At 43.0% G+C, this 5,467-nt stretch overlaps 1 protein-coding gene across 1 annotated transcript in view; it reads right to left on the bottom strand.

The window, feature by feature from the left end:
- Positions 1–5,214, bottom strand: part of inhbaa (inhibin subunit beta Aa) — a 29,087-nt gene extending 23,873 nt beyond the window's left edge. Inside the window, exons 1-2 of the mRNA XM_014022653.1 lie at positions 4,840–5,214; positions 2,361–2,492 (exon numbers count right to left, since the gene is read on the bottom strand). The gene's annotated coding sequence lies outside the window, so the exon portion shown is untranslated. The remainder of the gene's footprint in view (positions 1–2,360; positions 2,493–4,839) is intronic.
- Between the last annotated feature and the right edge of the window lie 253 nt (positions 5,215–5,467).

Here is a 5,467-nt window from a genome sequence, read left to right as displayed (position 1 = left end):
GTAAGCTGTTGTTGTTGTTGTAAGCTAAGTTGTTGTTATAAGTTGTTTTGTAAGCTGTTGTTGTTGTTGTAAGCTAAGTTGTTGTTATAAGTTGTTTTGTAAGCTGTTGTCGTTGTTGTTGTTGTCGTTGCCATGTCAACCTTTAGTTAAATTAGGCCTGTACTGTATTTCCTGGCGCTTGTTGTGTCAGCCTCCTGGAGGTTTTGTGTTGTAGAAATCTCACATTAGTCACTCATTTTCACTGAAGAAGAAAATCTGTGGAAAACCCTTTGAATCATCCTGGRATTCATGACATTTTATCAGGAAAACCCTGAAACAAGCTGGGTTGTTTGTGACACGCTGTAGCTGGTTTCTTTTAGTTATCCTCATCATCCTCATCATCATCATCGTTCTAAAAATGCCTTTTAGTCACTAYCTGCTCTCCAGCCCCTGTTTCCTGCTGGATTCAGGATGATTAGTTCTACTGAAGAAACTGCTCTGTGGGTTTTTTGGGAAAATGATCCTGAAAAACTTCTACTGAAGTCTTCATCAGGAGTCTTCCTCATATAACCCAGAAACATTAGTTTGATCCGTGGTTCTGAGGAGACTCTGTTTTTGGAACGTAACGTATTTTTACAACATGTTTCTGTGAAGTTTCCTTTATTTGCTAAAAGAATTAAACTATAAAGTTTTCTAATCCACCTCTGAGTATAAAATCACTGAAGCTGAAGATGATTTAAATTTTTCTTTGTGACATGAAGAGTCAGCAGATGTGTTTTTAACACATCGTAAAGTTTGATTCTATCAAACAGGATCATTTGTAGGAACTCTGGAAAACATACAGAAGACTTCAATAAGTTTATGAGGGCTTGTTACATGGTGCACCAAAATATTTTAATCCCCTTCACTGTGTGATGTTCTAAAGGCTTTTTATGGTTTTCTAACAGTTTATTGTGATAAATGGGAGTATATGTTGAAGATTTACTTGTTTATTTGGTGCAAATTTTCATGGTTTATTAGAACACATTTGGACTTTAGTTAAAGCAACAAACGTTCAGTTGAAGACATGAAGCTGCTTTTCTCTCAGGATTTTACAAATCATATTTTCTGCTGTTCTTATTGTCTCATCATGCTGAATATTTAATAACTCTACCACCAGACATCACATCTGTGCAGTCGTTCCTTCGACTTTGTGAAAGTTCTAGTTGTCCTGCAGATATGAGGCCGACGTCTTTCTTCAAATTAAAGCCCACCTCGCTCCACCGGGACCACCGTACTGTAATAAACACGATGGAGTTTTGACTGTATCACACTGTACAACAAGCCTTTACTGTTCTTAAAACTCTCCTAAAACCTCACCAGGACCCTGAAAGACGTGGTTGCTCTGATCTGATGAGAAGAGAGACGTCTGAAGGTCAGAAACTCTGAGCCTGAATATATCTGACAGTTTTTCAGTTTTTCAGGTTTCCTAATGTAGCCAAGTTCTGACCAGGTTTCATGTAAAGAACTGAGACGGTTTGTTGGGAAGAACAAAAGTAAAAACTGTATTTATCACCAAACTTTGGTGCAATGACAGTTTACGCTGGAGTCATCCTTTCTCTGCTCACGCGTCTAGAACGTGAGGTCCAACAAGCCAGAAGTCAGAACCGAGTCAGAGGAAGTGAGGAAGACGTGGACTTACAAACGTCTGGGATTCTCTGCTTCACTTCTGACGTCATCACTCTGAGGAAAGTGTCAGGAGGTTTTTGGAAAAGCTCTCCGCCCGTGTGAGCTCATGGCTCTGAGTTGCCTTATAAAGCCTCTGCAGCGTGTTTTATTTGTGTTAGCGTGTCTGGACCGGCAGCTTCTTTAAATAACCCCCACCACCGTTCAGTCGGGAACCTTTCATACCGCCGACAGGACACTCATGCACTCTGATTTTAAATCCTGCCTGAGGGCATGAAAACCCCACATCCGGGACGCATTCAGAACATCTGTTGGAGAGGGAACGTGTACAAAACCACACAACTTTATTTAGAGGGCCAGGCGTGTCCAAAGACACCAAACATGTCAGGTAGAGTTTAGAGGAAATGGATGTGAACTGAAGCAGCACTCAGACAGAAGATCTCCGTCTGTTCATGTCTGAAGGCAGGAAAACAGTGAAGGATGGAGCCATGTTTGTTTTACTGGCAGAGAGTCAGACGTGCTTTACTCTCTAAACCTSTTCACGGTTTGTTTTTCACAAAGCGTCTGTTTGGGTTTGGATCAGCTGTAAATAAGAAACTAACAGAAGCTGAAGGTCTYCCATCTAGTGGTCATCATCTGTAACGTTCACAGGATGACCTCAGAACACCTCACATCCTTTCACTTCCCAACACACAGAAACACTCCATGACATTTACCATCATCTGCTGTCTGATGGATGATGGAGGTCGTCACGACGTTCTGCTGAAGACGGCCTGCTCCTGTGGGTTCAACTGAGGAGGAGGAGAGCCTCATCCAGGAGTCAGGAGAATATCACCTGAGAGGTGAGGCTGAGAGCCGAGGAAGAAAAATAAATATCAGTTCAGACATTTAAAGGCAGACTGAGAGTCTGCAGCGGTTCTTTGCTTCATCTGAACATCACAGTTCTGCAGAAAAACACATCAGTCAAATGAAAGGAAAACARCCAGGCAGTTTTATTACAACGTTTGGACGTTATCATTTTTCTGGACATGAATTCAGTGTCTTGAAGAACCTTCCAGCTTTTAAAGTTTAAGATTTTTAGCTACAAAGAAACTATTTAGAAATATCATTTGGCATAAATTTGGATTAAACATGGCTCCATTCAGAGTTTTGTAACAAACGTCTGAGCGGTTACGTGCCACGTCTCACAGATTTCAGATATAAAGTGTTTGTTTTCAGGTTTTCCCAGAGGTTTGGACATGAAGTGTGAGCGTTACAAACTGTAGTTTCACACAAAACATCAGCGTTCAAGAATGACTCTGGACGTTTTACGTAGACAAAACTGTTCCACGCGGGATTCAAAAATGTTTTCAAAACTTTCAAAGGGAGGAAAGAATTTCTGAAGCTAAGCAAAAGTTGTGTTGGGATTTTAGAAATATGTCCGACTGTTAGAGCTCGACGTAAGACTCTGAGTTTATATTTGTTGTGGACAGGTCTCAGTCCATCACAGGGACACACAGATACACACAGATACACACAGGGACACACAGGGACACACAGGGACACACAGAGACACACAACATTCACTCTCACTCACACCTAGAGACATTTAGAGTTATCAGTTAACCTAACAGTCATGTTTTTGGTCTGTGGGAGGAAGCCGGAGTACCCGGAGAAAACCCACACATGCACGGAGAGAACATGCAAACTCTACCCAGAAAGGTCCCTGGGCCGGGATTTGAACCGGCAACCTTCTTGCTGAGAGGCATCAGCTCTACCAACGGAGCCACTGTGCCGCCCTCAGCTAAAATAAACTAATGAGTTAGCGTGAGCTAATAAAAGCTAACAAGCTAATATGAGCTACATGAGCTAACGAGTTAATATGAGCTAAAATAACTGTCAGTAAGCAGAGAAGTGGCTGACGGGGATGTGAGGAATATAAAGTTTATTTCTAAACTACATTTTAATGCTCACTCAGATTTTTCAGATTTAATTAAAACACCGTGCTGTTGACATGCTAACCGTGGTGTTGGCGTGCTAACCGTGGTGTTGGCGTGCTAACCGTGGTGTTGAAGTGCTAACCGTGGTGTTGGAGTGCTAACCGTGGTGTTGGCGTGCTAACCGTGGTGTTGGCATGCTAACCGTGGTGTTGGCGTGCTAACCGTTGTGTTGGCATGCTAACCATGGTGTTGGCATGCTAACCGTGGTGTTGGCGTGCTAACCGTGGTGTTGGCGTGCTAACCGTGGTGTTGGCGTGCTAACCGTGGTGTTGGCGTGCACGTGTTTGTGAGGTCATGTTTGTGTAGGCAGCTAAGTCTTTAATGATGTGGTTTTTGTGCCACAGCTGTGATTTTAACCCACCAATCAGAGAAGAGCACAAWGATGAGTTTTCTCCACRGGGTTCAAAGGTCATGCTGTTAGCTAAATGTTTACTCATCACTTGTTGGACAGAAAACTTTAAAAACCTGAGCTGCGTAAGAAAAAAGGTGTAATGTGTCCAGTAATGCTTGAATATTTMCCGTTGCTTTGATGTGGTTCCTCAGCTGCTGGATGATTGATTTAATGTTCTTGTTCACAGACTCAGCAGAACTTTAATAAACTAGAACATCACAGCACATTTCATCACCATCAGCTGTTTGACACTGTCAGGRGCTCACTGATCCTCAGCTCTGCTGCAGAAACCTCAGAGGAACCTGATGTGTCCTTGAAGGTCCATGTCAGGTCCTCATAACAGACATWATTCACATTGGTCCTCACAACAGCATGTAGACAAGAACACATCCTGGTCTTTGTGAGTTCCTCCAGGAGTCCAGACTTGTTCCAGACTGACACCTCAGAGGTTCTGGTCTGATCCAGGTGCTGTAAGATCAGAGAGTCCACATGAAGGACAAGACGTGAATCAGGACCTCCAGCCCTCTCTGAGCTCAGACTCTGACTCAGTGAATTCCCCTTCAGGTCCTGCATCATCTCTGGGTCAGTCCTGGCACCAGACCAGAGTCTGAGGGTTCGTTTGTGTGGGAGTTTCAACAAAAACAGTGGAAAGTTTTATGTTTTTACAGCTCGYTTCCTGAGCCTTCAGTTGTTTTCACATTCTTCCTGAGCAGATAAAGTCTGTTGGTCCGGTCTGTCCGGGAGCTGAAGATGTTCAGCTTGTCTCTCATGGAGACGCTGCTGGATGTGAGAAGGTGAGCAGTCAGTTAAAACCACTGAATTTACCTGTGACTGCTCAGTCTGAGGCTGGAAACAGAGCAGTGTTTGTGTCTGAGTCCAGTTCCATCCTGTCTGCTCTGATTCAGTGTTTTCATCATGAGTGAGAGCGTTGGGCTGCTGAAGGTCGAACAGGAACATCCAAAGCTAGAACATCTGCTGAGCCAGCACCAGAACCTGGATTATAGACAGAAAAGGTTATTTAGAGGATAAAAGATGCCAGTATTTCAACCACAGACCTCATCTGGTGGTTTCTTTTCTATCTTTTCAAAACTTCACCTAAAAATCTGTCCCAGAAACTAAAACMAAAACACTTTTTACAGCTTTTTATTTTCACAGTATCTTATCTTATTTCATCTTCATAGTTCAAGTTCAGTTTATTTATACAGCTCCAAGTCCMAMMMMMSKTKKYYYMRGRMMMYKKWRRWWAAAAGAACAATGTAAAGAAGAAAGCAGCAGATTGTGTTGAATCACTTCATCACAGTCTCCCATCCTGAGCAAACGGTGGAGAGGAAAAACTCCCTGCTAATCAGGAAGAAACCTCCAGCAGAACCAGGCTCAGGACAGGAGACCATCTGCCTCGACCGGCTGCTTGGAGGACAGGAAAGAGACACAGACAAACACATCCATCCATCAT

This window comes from Austrofundulus limnaeus, unplaced genomic scaffold (genome assembly GCF_001266775.1).
Source record: "Austrofundulus limnaeus strain Quisiro unplaced genomic scaffold, Austrofundulus_limnaeus-1.0 Scaffold337, whole genome shotgun sequence".
Lineage (NCBI taxonomy): Eukaryota > Metazoa > Chordata > Actinopteri > Cyprinodontiformes > Rivulidae > Austrofundulus > Austrofundulus limnaeus.
Note: the sequence above shows the minus strand (reverse complement) of the source record. Positions and strands in the feature narration are given on the sequence as shown.